This window comes from Mustela putorius, unplaced genomic scaffold (genome assembly GCF_011764305.1).
Source record: "Mustela putorius furo isolate JIRA1106 unplaced genomic scaffold, ASM1176430v1.1 tig00003834_pilon_pilon_pilon, whole genome shotgun sequence".
Lineage (NCBI taxonomy): Eukaryota > Metazoa > Chordata > Mammalia > Carnivora > Mustelidae > Mustela > Mustela putorius.
Genome location: NW_025421987.1, coordinates 76,346,920 through 76,366,573, shown reverse-complemented (window position 1 = coordinate 76,366,573; position 19,654 = coordinate 76,346,920). Strand labels below are relative to the sequence as shown.

Genomic DNA, 19,654 nt, shown 5'->3' with positions numbered 1-19,654 from the left:
TGGAAAGCAGAGTGGTGGAAGTCGCGCCCAAGGCAGGGAGAAGGGGGCTTTTAAGGGGTCTCGAGGGGAGCTCAGGGGTCTTTTGGCAAGTTTCCCTTATTCAGATATCTCGCCTGCTCATCGGGGTCCCATTGGTCCACAGGAGCCCGGGGCGGGGGTCTCAGATTCCTGCTTGGGTCTTTGTTCTGCTGTCCGAATTCAGGTCTTGTGGCGGGAACTTTCGCCATCTTAAGTAGCCCTTTCCACCAGCCCAACAATTTGATTTATTATTTTTTCAAAAAATATATATGACATTTACGTGATTCTGAATTTAAAACTAGCTTCTCTCCTAGGCAGTCTCTCTCCTGTTCTCTTTTTCCTTGTTTTGGGAAACTTTTAAATTTACTTTTGGCATTTCCTTGTTTTGGATTTTGGGTTTGAACCCAAGTAATCTGGTTCTTCAGTCCCTGATTTTAAACAAAATGCTAGATTGAAACTGCCCCATCAGAAATTATCAAATCCCTTTTTAATGGGGATGGGGGTGAGGAGTGGGTAGCCATGCAGTTGAAAATTACATGTTTGCAGCTAGTTCTTAAAATGTAAAGTTAGGGAATCTCATTCCCGGGCTCTCCATAAGCCCCACTCCCACCTGCACCTTCCAATTCAAAACGACCAGGCAGCTGCTAAAAGCCTCTTTTATGGTTTTTTGTGTTCTAGAAGCTTACAGCCTTAACCCAGATACCTACTTTATAGATTCATAGCATGCAAGCTTTGCAGATATTCTTTTGAAGTTTGCATTTACAAGCCTTTGTGTATCAGGCCCTGTAAATTTCCATGTGACCTGCCTGAACTTCTTGAAGACAGAGTGTGAACAAACATTACAAGCTTTTTGTGAAAGAGAATGTAGGCTCCATATAAAAAGATTTTTCCTAAATCCCATTATATCTTCTTTAACCATTCCTGTTCATTCTCACAAAGTTTCACTACTCTTGGTTACTCTCACATCTTTCTCTTCTACTTTTTCTTCACTCTTCCCTAGGTCTCCAAAACTCTGGGTTTCTCAAAAAGTCCATTCAAGTTCACCAAGCACACTCAGCATAATAAAAGGCTGCTAGCTGGTGGAATAGCTTTAGACAACAAAAGCCTCAAAGGCAGGGTTGTTAGCCACTTTCTTTGCTCTTTATGAATGGCCCTAGGGAGTCCTCAGTTTATCCTGTTACCCTTCAAATTATTTTAAGACCTTCATGACCTTTGGCATAGAAGCTCCTCTTCTGGGAATCAAGCCCAATGCAGTAATTCAGACTGATACAACGATGTTCATTGGAAAAATTATATAATAATTAAAGTTTATTACTATTTAAGTTTCCAACAATAGGTGGATGATTAAATGACGGCACTTATTTATACTAGGCAATTAAGGATTAGTCATATTATACTGTAAAGACAGACAACCTTAATAACATAAAAGCTCTTAAGATGTACTGTCAAATGATTAAGTATAAACAAAGTAATATCCGTAATAATCTGAAGAAAATACGACAAACTATTAACAATGTTTAAAAAACATTAACAATGATAAACAGAATTAATTTCTGTATCTTCCAAATTTTCACAAATGGGGATATAATACTTTTTTTAATAATTCACAAACACAGATATACAGACTAACCACAGGAGTGTAAGCCTGTGAGCTTATTGCTCAAGCTTTTTATGTTTATAAGAGAAAAGATGGGGCTTAGAGGGTGCTATAGTTCGAACATGTGAACTTCAAAGGAGGACAGTTTCCAGATGAAGTCAAACAAAGTCAAGATCTGGAAAACATAATGAGAGAATGCAACTGACATCTCCTGGCCTAATGGTAGCTGGGATATAAGAGAACGCACAGCACACAATGGAGAAAGTGACACTGAAATTGAAGTTTTCAATGGAAAATGAAGGTAACACTTCTTAAACTGCAGTCATTTGGGATTTTTGCCATTTCTTACTTTCTATATAAACTATTGTTTTTTCAGTATTTTTATTTAAATCAACTTACCATCTCCTTTTTTTAAAATTAAAAGTCTTCCTTTAATTTTGACCTAAGTAATAACATGCATGCAAAGAAGACTCTGATATATATTTTTCTAATACAAAATTAAAAAGTATAATTACTATAACTGAAATATTTAAACAATAAACAGCCTGAAATCATCTTTGAGGCATTACTTTAGAGCAAGGAGATGAGGAGAGCTTTCTCTGAATAGACTGAATATGTAGAAAAAAATAGTTGACAATGAAATAAGACTTCAGAGAGCAAAGTGAAAGGTTTTGGATGATAATCAACAATAAGAAAGTGGGAAAGAGGTTGGGATTGTTGGGTTCCCAATGTTGGGTCCCCCAATAAGGGGTCCATGGTCAAAGGAGCGAGACTGATACAAAGTGAAGTTCAAGCAAAGCTTTATTTTGCGCCAAGCATCAAGAATCAGACAGACCGTCAAACAAACCAGTCGGGGCCACCCCTTACAGAGAGGACCCCCTCCCTGCTTTCCAGGCTAACTTTTATAGAGCAAAGGCCATGTAGTTGGGCCTGGCCACACACAGGTGGCTAATTGAATTACAATTCACCCTATAGTAGCCATGGAAACTAGCCCATCATCTTGGTAGCTAGGAGACAGTATGCACCCCCACTGATTGAATGTCTCCACCTGGCCTGACCCGCCCTTGTATTTGGACTTTGTTACATGGGACTGGTTTCCGGGACTTGTTTTTAAGTAAGTTCCCCTGGTGGTGGTGGGGGGGGGCAAAGTCAATTTAAGTTTTTACAACAAAATGGCAATTCAAACGGGGTGGGGATGCTCTGGCTGAATAAGCCCTTATAGGATGGGCAGTGTAAATCCTCAGATGAGAGAACAGAGTAATACACCAGAAGAATCTACATTTTGAATGGGGCTTGAGTATTAAGATGAGAAGCAAGAGTGACATTATCTGATCTATAAGCATTCACCTTTGGCTAAAATTTTTTAAAAAGATAGGGGGAGACATGGAAAGAAAGGAAAATATGATCTCGAACAATAGGACCAAATGGGGGTACCAACAGTGGACCATTTATAAACAGAGAGTATGTTGGCCAACATAGGCAACACTAGGACCTGCAGAGTTGGTTGCCACACAGAGAGGTGACAAGCAGAGAAAGAGCTTACGAGCACTGAATCCAGAGTAACTTTGGGGGAGAAGACTTTTAGTTACAAAGAAAAGTGCCACTACTCAGATGCAAGATGGTGAAGAAAAACCTGATCCTACATGTGGGCAAAGTAAAAAAAAAAAAGTCCAGTCTCAGATATTTGGGTCTATTTATACAATTATTGAAATGAATATTAACTTCATTACATCTAGGAATCAAATAGATATAGCAACGAAATAATTATGATAATAGAAGCTTTATTAAACATTGACAAGCACTATTCTGTTTTTTCTTTCATTTCACTGCATGTGATTTTGTTAATTTCCATGAGATTAGAGAATTCTTATGTTTTGTTTCCTGCTATATTTTCAATGCCTAAAAAAGGAACTGACACAGAATACAGGCTCAATAAGTAAACATTTCTTATATGACAGACTGATGGAATAAAGGAAGGAAGGAATGAGAGACAAGTATTCCAAGGACTTGTCTTGAGCTTTGGTGGGGCAGGGGGAAGGTGGAGTAAAACAGAGATATCAGAAATGAGAGGAAAGTATTCAAGATTCATGATGGGACATATGAATCACAAAGATTCAGAATTCATGATAAAGACTCCTCAGGCAAATCTCTAATAACAGGGTTCATATTTTCCATATCTTCCAGGGATTTATTGGTGAGCAGAGGTAAAGGAGAAGCTTAATTAGTTCAGTGAACATGTTCAGCTTTCTCCTTTCTGAGTGTCTTTTGACATGCTGTTCTCTTGATTACAATGCTGTTCCTTTGCCCCACGTTATAAACATTGTGAACTACTCCCTGACTTTAGTCTTTGATTGAGGGAAATTCCTTGACTACCACCATCGTCATCTCTTCCTATACCCAGTCTGCTTCACACCATTATCAGCATTTGAAATTGTAGATTTATTTGTTTATTGGGTTATCATCTCTCTCCCACTAGATTTAAGATCCTTAAGGCAGTTTCTCTCCTTTTTGTTCCTTTCTCTTTTTAAAAAAATTTTTATTTTATCTTCAGTGTTCCAAAATTCATTGTTTATGCACCACACTCAGTGCTCCATGCAATATGTGCCCTCCATAATATCCACCATCAGGCTCACCCAACTCTCCACCCTTCTCCCCTCCAAAACCCTCAGTTTGTTTCTCAGAGTCCACAGTCTCTCATGGCTTGTCTCTACAGTGCTTAGCAAGGTGCCAGGTGCTCTGCAGATGTTCTGTAACTTTGTTGATGGTGGCAAAATGAGACACAATGAGTAGTTCTAGCTATTGCATTCACATGAGTTCATACTACATCTATCCATTTTTCTTAAATCAAGGGGAGAAAAGACTACTTTTGCAATTTATTCTAATACACTATCATCAAAGTTAAGAAAATAGACAAGTTACACAAGGAAGAATAGGGTGACAGATGGGATTTGGGAAGTTCTTCGTGAAACTGCAGTTGAGCAGATATAAAAGGCAATGTTTTCCCCACACAAAATATAATCATTGAGCTTTTATAGCTTTTGTAGGGATAGTGCCTAAGCTTAAAGAAAAATAAAGTTATAGTGAAATAGCTGAAAAGTTAATATAATTGTACAGAAAGAATTTTTTAAGAATTTTACTTTGTGTGAACTTGAGTATCTGGTAGAATGTCTAATGTAACAGTGTTTTCATATTTTAATACACATATACATTGGTATAATAATTGTTTCTCACTAATTTTTCCTTGATATTTTAATTGCAAAATGGGGATGAGGAGGCTGGTAGTAGATGAGGATAAAAGAAAAAAATTAGGCCACAGAGGGAAAATTTGCCAAGCTTTTGTGTTCTCAGCCTTTATAACTCTTAGAATACTTTGTGCTCTTGACTTTTATGAACAAATACAAAATCCCTAATATGAGGAAGTGGCGATGCAACATGGGGGCTTAAGTGGGTAGGAGAAGAATAAATGATTTTGCTAAACAAATCAACAGTTGATTATCTAGTGATAAGTAGACTTATCAGAGACAGTATTAATAGGTCCTAAATGTCCTCATATTTTTTCCTTAATTTATCAAATTCCTGATAATTATAACATACAAGATATTGCCCAAAATTCCCAACTGAGATTGTTAGAGAACAAGAGAGAAAATATTCAACACATGGGTCATATTTAAAGAGAGGCTTCTTTTCCTTTTTGTATACTCTAGGGGGGAACAAAAGACTGAGGAGTAGCTGTAGTTCAGGTCACATCGGTAACAGCTCCTTATGACTCATATTGTACAGTGGCAACACTGTAGACATGGCCCTAAAAGGGTAGAGAGGTGAAGCACTCTGAGTTTGTGTTCAGATGTCAAGGATACATACCTCTGTCCTTTGCTGAACAATGTGAAATTTTCCTGAAAACTGTCATGCAAAAGTTCTTAAAGTAAACCAATTTTCCATTAGTTTAAATGGGCAGTTTTATGATGTGTTCTATTTCATTCCAAGGTCACCAGAGAATGTTCATAAATAGGAAACACTTCAATTAAACAACAAAACAAGCTGATGTAGAAGTAATAATAAAACACTGAAAGTAAATATAGTTAGTGTTTAAAACGTACCTATGGTTTATTTCAGCTGCTGATAAAGGGAGAGAAGAGTTGATAAAGGATGGTGAAGAGGAGAGTGAGAGGAAGGGGTATAAGGGAATCATTCTTTCGTAAGTGTATTGTGTTTTTTTTTATTCCACTTTAAACTTTTTTTTTTTTTTACTCCTTCTGAGGCTCATGGTTATTTTATATAAAATCCACTTAAATTATAGCTCAAACAATTTTAGGACAAAATAGAGCCAAAATGTTGAGTGCTATAAAACATGTAGTAATAACCCACATTCACAATAGAGTGAAAAAAATCAAAGAAGATTCTACCTCTTCATTCCTTTTGAGTATATGTAGACATAGTGCACAATTCAAATTTGTTCATATGATATTCTCAATAGAAAATATTGTGATAAATAAGTTGGTGTGTCTTTGCCTGAAACCATAGCATCAAGATTATCCTTTCATGTAGAAAATTTATTTAAAATAGTTTTGGATTTTTTAAAAAGGTGGTAATACTGAGAAAAAGTGGTTGTCTGAAAGCAGTATAAGTTTTCAAAAATCTTACTGATGGAAGTAGTTAACTGAATAGTCATCCTGTGTGGTTAAGGCTGTAGTTTTTTACTAAGCTCATTTCTGGATTCCCATCTGGAGATGAAAGAGAAAAAGACTTTCTGAAGCCATTCCCAGGGCTACTGAAGCTCCTCTGCTCAGATTCTTTGCATCTGGAAATGGATGCTTATACTATGAGACATCCTTTCATCCTGGCTGTTAAACAGAAATTCTGCAAAGAAAAAAAATCAACAAGCAAAAACAGAAACTGGATTTGAAAATGCCAAGGACATCTTATGCTCCCATTTAATTTAATAGTAGACTTTGCCACATTTGATACCGACCTGTAATTTAGATAGTCTCATTCTACCCACATTTATTGTTTGTGTTAGATGTCTACGTAATGTTGACTTTCATAGTAAGAATTTCCCTAGACATAAACAGGACAATGTTTTCATGAAAAAAAAAAAATCTCTGGTTCTGCACAAGATACCTAACTTCTCAGTATCTAAATTTCCTCATCTGTAAAATGAATATGATAATTTGTATTTCCCTCATAACAGGGATAAACTAAGGGAATACATCAAAGTTTTAGACCTGTGCCTTGAACTGATTATTGTCACACAACTACCACTATTAAGAACAATTTCATTTTATCTATTTATCCATGGCAAACTTGTCTCCTTTTCTTAGCAGTTGGATCATTTAAATACCCAAGTTAGACTGAGTTTAGTCTCTATAAAAGCATGATTTTGGGTGGTAGGAAAGACACACAGCAAGAGATAAAAATGATTGGGATTATTGCAAATACTCCCTTTAGGACACAGCTCAGGTACTAGACAAGCCAACATAATTAGGGCTACTGAAGAAACTAAGCTTTGAAATGAGAATTTATGAGTAAGAAAGTCTCCGCTAAGCCCATCATTATGGAATATTTGTGAAACTAGAAGATAGTAGTGGTCAGCCAGGGAGAACTACTGGGCCTTCACCAAGCAGAAAGTGGTTGCTCTATAAATTATACCAATGGTTCTCAACTTCTATCCAGTGAGTCCTTTTTCAAATAAATATTTTGTTAATACTTTCTTTATCATACAAAAGTTAAATTACAGTTAATATAACCTATCTATACAATAATAAAAATCAATATATTTAATGTAATATAAAGGAGGAATGAAAGGAATTCCCTAACTAGTATGTACTTCAATATGTAAATGTCCCATCACTTTAATTACTAGAATAGATAATAAAGTATACAAATATTTTCACCTGTGTGTATCAGTGTGAATGCTGTAACTATAAATATGGACTGATGAAACACGTTTTAATACCAAATCAAGGGTTATACCTAGTAATATCATTGTGAATTTCTGCAATAGTTCACACTCTTAGCAAGGTCTTCCTTCAATGTAATTGCTTTGTTGGAAAATTCAGTGTTTGTTAAACTTGCAAGAAGTATATTTTTCAAATATATAAAATGAAGTCTGGTTTCAGGTTAGATTGTTATAAAGAGATTTTCTATCTATGGAAACATTTGGTAGGATATTAGAGTCTAATGGAATGTGGGACGTTTTGTTTTGCAGAACATCTAACAGCCCTTTTCCACGCTATGAATACCAGTATCATCTACTGATCAATGTTGCAAACAACACTGATTTTCTCCCTTCCCCACATATTTCCAAAACATCCCTTAGAGGGTAGTACTATCTTCATGGAAAACCACTGATTTTTTTTTTCCTTTTTTTCTTATTATGTTCAATTAGCCAGCATATACTACATCATTAGGTTTTGATATAGTGTTCAACAATTCATTAGTTGCATATAATGCCCAGTGTTCATCACCAAAGTGCCTTCCTTAATACCCATCATCCTGTTACCCACTGATTTATATCCTGCAGATTTCAACCACAAATGTTGTTAGAAGAGTAGTAATCACAGACAAGAAATATTCTTAGAAAAAGAGATAGTGCCAAAATAACACAAGTACATTAAAGGGATTAAAGGAGCTCCATTTATCCTCACTGCCAAGAAGAAACAATAAGGGACTCCTTATTCTGTACCTAGGTGTCATCTTGGAGTGGTTTCTGGAATAGCAATAGGTATCTGAGAAACCAGGACTTTTTAGCTAAAGAAAATGAGGCCTAAGAATGTAGCTTAACTTACTACGTAAGGCTAAAAATTCTCCTCTATTTCCTATTAGGTGAGAACTTTGAAGTTCCAGACAGCTTAGTTCTACCCAAGAAATAATTATCAGTAATGTGAAATGCCTTAGAGGATAACACAAAGGCTAATTACTCACAATATCAAGAATTCTTGTGAACAGAGGAAGAACAATTTTCATGAAGTTATGTGTTGCCATAAGAGATATGCTTAGGAGATGAGGATATGAAGCCAAGAAAGACTAGAAAAAGGGGAAAATAGGTCTTTTCTCTTGTTGATCTTTTGTCAGTTTAAATAATTTACAGCCCCTAATACTGAACATAAGAGGGTAGAGAATAAGTATTTTTCTACTCTGACAATAGGTATACTAACTATAGGAAGCTAAGAAGCAAGAGGATTTTTTTGTTTGTTTGCTTGTTTTTGAAGATGGAAGAAATATAAACAGGTTTATATGCTGAAGGATAAGGGTCAATATAAAGGCAATTGTTGAGATAATGAAAAATGGAGCTGATTAATAAGGGTGCATTCCTTGGATATACAGCAGGATGAAATAGGAATCTATGGTAAAGGAATTTCTCTTGAATTACAGGAAGAAACTGCCATGGGAGTAGAACCAAAGTGTTTAGGGATTTGAAATCAACTGAAAGGAAAAGCTTGGGAATTCTTAAGTTTTACCTAAAATATGTAATAATTAAATTTGAATTGTATTCTGAATAGGTCTTCAGGAGGGTATAACTTATTAACTAGTTTCAATTAATTCTTTATACTTGAGTATTTTATTGAACTTTGAAATAAAGTTTAGCACATATTAATAAAATCATATGAATCATAAAATTGTAGCTCAAAAAATTATCACAAACTGAGTAAACCCCTATGACCACTCTCCAAGTCAAGAGATAAACTGTTACTGGCACCCCAGAAACTATCCCTTTTCCTTTTGCAGTCATAATTTTCCCCAAGGGTAACTGCTAATCCAACTTCTAAATCATAGATTAGTTTTGAATGTTTTTAAACTTAATAAAATATATAGACTCTTACAGTATAGACTTTTTAAAATCTGACTCCTCCTGCTAAATGTATTTTTGAGATTTGTTGTGTGTGGTTGTAGTTTTTTATTCTCATGGCTGTATAGTATTCCATCGTGTGTGTGTGTGTGTGTGTGTGTGTGTGTGTACACTCCCAGTGCATTTATCCATTCCACTCTTGATTGACGTTTGGGTAGTTTCTTGTTTGAAATGTTAATAATACCACTATGAACATTTGTGGTCTTATTTTTTGGTTTATACACTTACACATTTCTGTTGGTATATACTTAAGAATAGAAATCTAAAGTAAGTTGGGTATTTTTAACTGCCAAAATTTGTTGGTCCATTTTACTAGCATGGAGAAACAGTGACATCTGGTGCATGAAACAATGAATTTCAGGTCTTGGTGTCTATTTGGAATTTTTAAAGGACTCTGGTCTTATGAGTAGTATAAAGTCTTATAAGAATTCATATGTACTGTGAGCTTATAATTCTTGTTTCTAATATTAAAATTAATCTAAAATATATTTACTTTGAACACTTAAAGAATTTGAGAGTAAAATTCTTAAACTCTTTTAAATAAGCAGTAAAACCAAGTAATTAAAACTTTTAAATAAATTTTAGAAGAAATGTTATTTTGACATATACTAATGACAGTATTTTTAAATGCAAATTACTTCCCTTAAAGTTGCCACACAGTGAAAGATTTTTATGGTTTGCAAAGTACAAAATTTCTTTTCTAATCTAAACCAGTGAAACCTGAAAAAAAAATCACACAGATAATATGTTTATAGGGTATTAAGAAAGAAAACTAATCTATATATTGGAATTCTTTAAAATTCAAATAAGGGATCTCGTTCCCCTTTTTTTTCTCTGCCAGAAAAGCTGTGGGTTTTTTTATTAATTACATTATGTGATTAAGAAACATACACATGCATACATTTTATTTTTAGTTTGTGATTTTGCTATCACACAAAATAGGTAAGGGGTTTGATATGTCATTTAAGGTATTATTTTGATTGATCTCTATAGTTCTAGAAGGATAGTACAGTTTTCTTTCTTGACACTGTAAAGCTCATGAGCAGTTTTATCACACTGAAACCTAATGCTTTTCAACACTTATTCCACAAATATTTATCACAGCCTTTTATATGCTAAGCATATTAGCTATTGGAGTCCTGGATGAAATTCTCTTTCTCCCTCTGCCCTTTTGAAGTCCTTCCTTTTCTTCTTTTCTTCCTTCCCTCCTTCTTTCCCCTATCTCTTTCTAATATGAGAGAAACCTGAGTAAATTTAAATTCTGACAAAATTCTTGATCATTGGAGGTACAGAAGATACAGGAGAGAGTTGGCATGATTAATGGAGCAGAGAAAGTACAAAGGCAAGGATGGAGGTCATAAACTCTAGTTAGGAGAAAGAATCACTTTCTAATTGTGTCAGGGAAGAAGGAAAAAAAGAAACGGGAGTATAAAATAAAAATGGAGCGGCAGGAAGTTGAGAAAGATCTGGCTGCTGTTTTTTATGAGGTAATCTTTATTGAGCCTATGTTCTAAAAATAGCATTAGAAGAGGTATTTTGGTAGTTGAAGAAAATGAAGAAAGGTTGTGGTAGTTATTGTTGACAACTGGAGGAAGTGGATGTAATTAGAGGAAATACACAGGACTCCTTAGGAACTCTGAAGGTTCCCCTAAGGAAATCTTGAATTTGTAATGGTGTCAGTGATCTGTAGTGTTCATCAAGGAAAACTTAGAGAGAAGGAGGATGGATGAATTGAACTGGGTTGAGTGTTTTGAAGAAAATATACAATAGAAGACAAATGGGCTAAAGAGATGGATTGGGAGGGAGACAAACCATAAGTGACTCTTAATCTCACAAAACAAACTGAGGGTTGCTGGGGGAAGGGGGTTTGGGAGAAGGGGGTGGGATTATGGACATTGGGGAGGGTATGTGCTTTGGTGAGTGCTGTGAAGTGTGTAAACCTGGTGATTCACAGACCTGTACCCCTGGGGATAAAAATATATGTTTATAAAAAATAAAAAATTAATTAAAAAAAAAGAGATGGGGTCTACAGGAGAATTATGGAAATACTTCATGGAGTTGATGCAGATCTGAAGATAAGGGGTATTTTATGGATAGATTATAGATAGATTTTGATGAACAGAAAAAATGTTGATGATCCCTAAGTACTTAGAAATTAGATGAAGACAATATTATGGTAATAATGAAGAAAGAAAGTTGAAAGGATGAGAGAGGCTAAGGTTAGAAAAAATTGTGAATTTATTACTTTATGAAGCATTTGCAATGATAAGTGAGTCAGGAGAGTATGGCAAATGTGAAGTGGGGATGGAAGTCATTGGAAGTAAGGAAGTTGATAAAATGAGAGACAAAGATATTAGATAGATATTGATAGATAAACCAGAATAATTGCAGAACTTAAGAAAGTTTGAGCAATTTTACGAAGCCTTTAATAAATGAGAGACAGAAAAAATGAGGGACAATGATTAGGATGTTAGTAGATTATGTGTAATAGAGGTACTAGTATTGGTAAGGATCAAAAATAACTGAAAGACATTAATAATTTTCAATAGAAGAAAACCAATTAATAAACCTATGAAATTAGCAGAGATTTACAAAATTATTTTCAAGGCTGTAATGGAATAGATAATTTAAAAATATGAGTGCAAACCATTAAAAATATTAGAAATAATTTAGCAATATTTACTAAGTAGATATCAATAAATTTTAACTTAGTACTTCCATTTCTGGGAGATTATTATAAACAAACAGTGCAAAGTCATTACAGTGTTATTTAAAATAAACAAAATTGAAAGGCATCTGTGTATTTAACAAGGGAGGAAATGCTTTTCGTATAATGTTAGTGGAAAAATATCTTACAATGTTTTATACACAGTATGATTAAATTGTTTAAAACCAAAACCTGTGCATATGAAAAAAGATTGGAAGAAAATGTCCTAAGAAGAAAGAAAATGAATGCTTTATCCCTTCCTTTAAAAACATTTTCTTCTGTGTTTTTCAAAATTTCCCTAGTGTTTTATTCATTTATACTGGAAACATAAGACCATGTTCATTAATAGTAGAGTTAACCACGAATGGTACCACCAACAAGAATAATTCTTATGGGCTAAAAATATAAGAGAAAAATAAGATGAATGTAAAACACACAAATAAAATAAGGAAATAATTTATTTTTTTAATTTTTTTAAAAGATTTTATTTATTTATTTGACAGACAGAGGTTACAAGTAGGCAGAGAGGCAGGCAGAGAGAGGGAGGAGGAAGCAGGCTCCCCACAGAGCAGAGAGCCTGATGTGGGGCTCGATCCCAGAACCCTGGGATCATGACCCGAGCTGAAGGCAGAGGCTTTAACCCACTGAGCCACCCAGGCGCCCAGGAAATAATTTAAATTTACATTCTAATGGTATTTAAAGTAGAACTTGATAAGTTGATTCTCAAGTTATTTTTGAGGAGTAAATGAAACAGGAAAATATATATTGTAAAGTTTAATTTGGTAAAGTCTATTTTAAAAATTTTAAATGTTTAGGCCTTTTGACACAGGAATTCTACTTCTGACTCTTTAACCTACAAAATTGTTAGAACAAGTGCAAAAGATACATTTGTAAGTCTATTCATTGTAATATTATTTCTAATAGCAAACTCCGATAGTTACTTAATTGTCTTTCTATGAAGAATGGTTAAATAAATTGTGCTACGTTTGTGTTATGGAATGCTAGCAGGCCCTAAAATGAATGAGATATGGTCTGGGACACTGATGAAAAAAGATCTCTAAGACATATTATAGGTAAAAAACAAAACTATTTGAGTCCTGGATTCTATTAACAAAGGAATATCAGACCCATTCTCTTGCTGATAATAATTATAAATCTGGGGAAAACATTTGAAATAACATTTTTCAAAGGCTACCAAAATCATAGAATCTGGAGGGGGTTTGAACCTTGGAGAAGGGGACTCAAGTAGATTGACAAATATTTCTCTGTGAAACTTTTTGTTTTGAAAATTCTAGCCGCATTGGTCTCCGATCTGTCTCCTCAATTCAGTAAGAATATTGTACCCTCTAGGGGTTTGCTTTCCCTGTGCCAAAATCTAGCAAGAACTTCCAGCCAGATAGCCAAAGCAACAATAGGACTCATTTGTTTTCCTTTTCTTATGAGTCATAGTCCTGTACTACCAATTGCCCACTATCTGAAAATACTTGTTTTCCATAATTTTTCCATTTTCTAGTTGACAGCAAGAGATAATCTGGACCATCATGGCTCTAAGTGGAAGTTTCACCTAGAATTTTAGATCCAGCAAAAATATCTTTTGAAAATGAAAGAAAAAATCATATACTTTCAGAGAAGTGGAGGCTGAGAGAACCTGTTGCCAGCAGAATATGCCATTGTACAAGAGATGTTAAAGGGATGTCTTCAGGCCAAGAAAATTGATGCCCAAGAGGGATTCAGATATACGAGAAGGAGTAAGAAAGTTGGAAATATAATATACATAGGTGAATATAAAATACTTTCTCTTATTCATTTTCTTAAATTCATTTTCTTATTTAAGTCATAAACCACTTAAAACAAAAGTAAAAAAATACTTTGTGGAGTTTATAACACATGTAGAAGTAAATATAAGAAACAATATTGGAGAAGACAGGAGCAGTACATATTAAATTTTACCACTGTTTCTTACATAATCTTTGAAGTGACATAATAATAACTCAAGAAGATTTTGATCAATTAAGAATGAATATTGTAGCCTGTAGAGAAAACATGACAGAAATTCAAAACCAAAATAAACAAAACAAAACAAAAAAAAGACGTTCCACAAAGCTATATTAGCTAAATAGCTGATAGAAAAGATAATATGGGATATAAAAATTTTATTAACACAGAGACAGAAAGGAAGAACAAAGAAACAAAGAGCAAATAGAGAGTAAGTATCATGATAGAGACAGTCTCAGTTGTATCAATAATTTGAATTCAGAGTTTATCAGACTGCATAAAAAAGAGAACCCAGCTATTTGCTGGCAACAAGAGATCCACAGTACACACAAAAGACAGAACACAGAAGATGGAAAAGATACACCACGCAAACACTAAACTTATGAAAGCTGGTATGCTATATTAATACCAGACGACACTGAACTTAAGACAAGAAGCATCATCAGACATAAAAGGACCATTTTATAATCATGAAAGAGTCAATTCATTGAGAAGAGACATAACAATCTTTAAGTGAATACACTTAATAATAATAATTTAAAATACATCAAGCAAGGGGCACCTGGCTTGCTCAAGTTGGTAGAGGATATCACTCTTGACCTAAGGGTTGTGAGTTCAAGCCCCACCCTGAGTGTAGAGATTACTTAAAAATAAAGTCCTTAAAAATATATATACCAAGCAAAAATAGGTAGAATTAAAGGAAGAAACAGTTAAATCCCCTAAGTGGGAGAATTCAATACTTCTCTGAGTAATGATACAGTAAGTAGATCAAATATTATAGACCACCATGGAAGATTTGAATAAGGCTATCAATCAACTTGATGCAAGTTACATTTATAAAACACTATATTCAAAAACTACAGAATGTACTTTTCTCTGAAGAGCACATGGCACATACATTAAGATAAATCAAGTTGAGTCATAAAACAAATCTTAACAACTTTCAAAATCTTGAAATCATGTTCCCTGTCCACAACCAAATTAAATTTTAAAAAGTAGAACAATATGAACAGTATAATCCGATTTATGTTAAGCAATATTGATCACACAAATCAATATACTGTAAATCTACAAAATACGCATGTGCATGTATTAAAAACAAAACAGAACCAAACCCTGTCAGAATATAGATCAAAGACTGCTTCTTAGGAGTATGAGAATGGAAAGGAATTTGAAGGGGAACATTGAAGCTTTATTGATATATATTTCTTAGATTACTTTCATTCATATGTCACTTGTGTGTTTAGGTTTGATAAAATAAGTCTTATAAAGAATAAATATGTGTGAATAACAGGTGAAAGTTTTTTATTTATATTAGACATTTTTATTTTAGGCTGCAAAAACAAAAACAAGCAAACAAACAATAACAACAAAAAACTTGAAATAGACTTGTCAAATGATGTAAATTCATTCTTTCCAGGGAAGCAGAAGGCAGACCAATGCAGGTTATCCTCAAGGCCACATACATCCTACTTCACTGCTGCTTGCACTCTGCTGGGTTTTGTTCCTTCTTTGAGTCATGGTCTGGATCATTTTCCTTATCTCCTTCTTCCCCTTCCTCATCTGCTTCTTCACCTTCATCATCATCATCATCATCACCTATGATAGCTTCTCCAGTAAAGTATAACACTGATCTTGGGATTATACGTGCATGTAAAAAGTGACCAATTTGGGGGCACCTGGGTGGCTCAGTGGGTTAAGCCTCTGCCTTCAGCTCGGGTCATGATCCCAGGGTCCTGGGATCCATCTCCGCATCCGGCTCTCCGCTCAGCAGGGAGCCTGCTTCCCCCTTCTTTCTCTGCCTACTTGTGATCTCTATCTGTCTAAAAAATAAAAAATTAAAAAAAATTTTTTTTTAAAGGTGACCAATTTCAAAGTCTGGAGCAAGGATAGCTTCAGCATCATCATCCAGATCTCCACCCTCAGGAACTCCAGGAGGGGCAAAAAAATTAAAGAGTCATTGGAAACTGTTTTGGTCACAGTATAAACTATTCCACATCCCTTGTGTTTCTGCTGCTTCTTAATGGTTTTCAAAGGGATATTCTTTCCTTTTTTCCAATCTATCTGGCACCCTGTACAACCCATAACTTCTGATTCCATCAAAAGAAAAGGGATCAGAATCATCTGGTCTGACTTCATCCTATATATCTTTGTCAACACTTCAGTTGTGAAATATTCTTTGGGTTCAAAGTGAAATTCTAAGACAAAACACGGGCTGGCCAACATCTGAGAACTTCACTTTAATATCTTTCAAGAGCTTCAAAATAGGTTCATCATGTTCTTGAACCATTATCACTGAGCAAGTCAATGTTCTTAAAAAACAGTTAACCAGAATCCAGGAATGCCCTTGGGGTCTTCTTTTTCTTCATCCTTTTTCTTGTCTTCAATCTTGGCTTTTTCTTTCAGCTCCAAAACTTTATCCTCCTCATCTGGTTTCAATTCACATTCTTCTTCCGTAGGTTCATAAATTGCATTAATGATCTCAAATCATTTATCAAATAGAGGCTGATAGAGAACAACATAGTTTCTCTCACGATCATGAACCTCCTCATAGAATTTGGCTTCTATCTGTGCACACGTAACTTGAAGATTTTTGAGAGCATTCACTTGTGTTTTAACTACCATAGGCAAGCTTTCAATGTATCTTGGTGTTTTCTACCAGATCGTCAAGTCTTTCTCGAAGGGCTGCAGGAATCTGAGGATTTTGCATCATTTGAACAGTCAGCTGCCGTGCTTTGATTTTTTTTCTTCACCAGTTTGTTCTTCTACTTCTTCAACATCATCCAAATCTTGATCAAGTTCAGACTGTTCTTTGTTGTCAATGTCTGCCATGTTGTTAAGAACTCCAAATATTGGTGGCCAACACAGGGAGCCAGGTGGTCGGAGCTGGCAGACAGTGGCTCAGGGAGGCAGTGGGAGGCAGGTAAAAGTTTTGAAATAGAAGTAGAAGAATAGTGACGAGGAACCTGCCCTACCACTATTAAAAGGTTTTGAATAGCTATGGTACTTGAGGTACAGTAACAGGAGGCAAAAAGGTGCTAAATGGAATAGAGTCCAGTAACAGAATTATTACGTATGAGAATTTAGTAGATAATAAAGGTAGCATGTAAATTTGCTGGGCAAAGGATGTAATCTTTAATAAATGGTGTCAGAAAAATTGGCTAAATGCTAGGGGGAAAATTAGGCCCTGTTATAGCTATTAGTACTGTCCTTCACACACTTTTAGCTCTCTATTTTGGGGCACATTATAAGGCTGTATTTCATCACCATCTTTGAAGTTAGATGTGGCCTTGTGACTTATTTTGACCAAAGAGAAGTAAGCATATGTAGCAGGTGTAATTTCCAGGTGGAAGTAATGTGGACATGCAATTCACCATTTCCTTTCCTGCTTTTGCAGTGATAACTGAAGTGCACCTTGAGATAACAGTCTTTAAGACCTGCTCTCTGAGTGACATATGAGCAGAAATTCCCCTACTTGCCTCCTCTGGACAGGATGAAGGAGGGAAAAGTAAAGTTTTATTGTGTTAAGTCACTACATTTTTTGGTGAGTTTGCCACCACAACATAAACGGATTCATGTAAAAAATTATTATCTAGAATTTCAAAGATACTTTAAAAAACTCCCAAATTCCTCACACTGGCATGGAGGGCAGGAAGCATGCGGGAAGAAAATTATTACTGGAGTTGGAATATTTCTTTGTGTTCTGCAGTAGCAAAACTTCTCATAAAACTGATGCTCGTAAGGATGTGGATGACTGATTATATATCTAATGAACTTTTTGTCCTGGGGGAAGAGATTAGAAAACAGAATGATAGTAGCAAGCTTTGGTTGACATAACCTGAGTCTGCCAAGGTACTACGAGAAAGTTAGTACAGATAGAAATTGCCACTTGGCAAGCAGAAATAAAGGAGATTATAATAGAATCTATGAATGCATAGATTTGTAGGGATGGAAGAGGGAACTGCTTCTCAATCTCAAATAGCTGAATATAAAAATAACAAATATTTTGAACAACAAGAACAGCTTAAAACTCAACCTTGGTTATTTATAATTGCCCCAAACTGGAAATAAGTCAAATCCCTTTCAAATGTAGAATGGAGAACACACACAACTAGAGAATACACTGAGTGTATTGATTCAGTGGAATAAACTTAAGAGTCACAGATGACTGATACATGCTGCCATGCGAATGGACCTCAAATGTATTATGTTCAACGAAAGAAGTTAGGTTATATGACATATGTGCAAAGGCAAACCTATTAGACCAGAAAACAGATCAGTGGTTGCCCTTATCTGAGGGTGAGGGGAGGACACAGAGGATGTTAGAGGGTAATCGATCTTTATTTTTATTACAATGGTGGTTTCACGACCGTATACATTTGTCAAAACTCAAAGTCATACCCTAAAGAAGGTACATTTAAACACATTTGTAAGCCCAAGAGGAACCCTGCTTTAGTCATTAAAAAGCCAAGCAAGAGTGGGGGACATTTAAAGATAAAGAAATTAGACTCGCCACGGAGGAAAGACACTTTGCAATAATCATCTATTGAGTATACATGATGTGCCAACTAGAGCCAATCTACTAAGCACACTTATATAGAGGAATATACCGTATGTCCAATCCTGACAGCATCCTATGGGAGAAATACTGTTATTCCCATTTCAAGGAAACTGAGGATCAGAGTTTAAATAACTTGTGCAAGATTGCTTAGCTAGTAAGGAATAGGCCCAAGCAGAGCCCTCTGTTAAACTCTAGCCGCTTCCTTTATAATGTAGACAATAAAATGAGTGATGATAGAAATTTTCAGGGAGGAAAAAGGGAGGAAGCTGAGGAAATTACAGTCTGGAAATGTTATTATAGCAACATTTTAAGATGGGGCCATCTGTTGGCAGTGAGGGGATTAATGGGGATAAAGTAAAGTTGAAGCCTTGAGTATTACAGTGGGGAAAACTGAAGGAGGTTGCGATGATTTTGACATTGTTCCTTGTACTCTTTGTCCTTGTACCATGGGGAGGAGATACCATTTCCTTCTTAGTTACATTAGCAGAAGAAATCCTGCTGCAGGATGCTAGAGACCCACAATGGTATTCATAGAGTGCAGATTATCATAAGAATGTGCAACTTGAGAGCCTCTTATTTTGCAAAGACCAATTCTTATCCATTCCCCAAGTCCCATTCATTTCTGTCTTCTGTTTATAAAGAATATGTCATTGAAATTATAGTGTATTCCTGAGGGTGGGAAAGGAACTTTGAAGCATAAAAAAGAATCATAATTTATAGATGACTGTCATACTAATCTCTGATGGATTGATTAACCTTGATTTCTCCCATATTCTTTAGGATCTCAAAAAAGAACTGGAAGACATAAAGTGAGAGATCATAACTGCAAACCCACATCTATACTATTAATGAAACCTAGGCTAGTTTCAGAGAGATCCTTACAAGAAATTGTAAAGTTCATGTTAGTTTCCTTTTCTAAAGGTACATATC

General features: G+C 35.1%; 1 pseudogene; it reads right to left on the bottom strand.

Annotated features, from left to right (window-relative positions):
- Positions 1-15,557: 15,557 nt before the first annotated feature.
- LOC101678980 lies at positions 15,558-17,034 on the bottom strand (annotated as a pseudogene).
- Between the last annotated feature and the right edge of the window lie 2,620 nt (positions 17,035-19,654).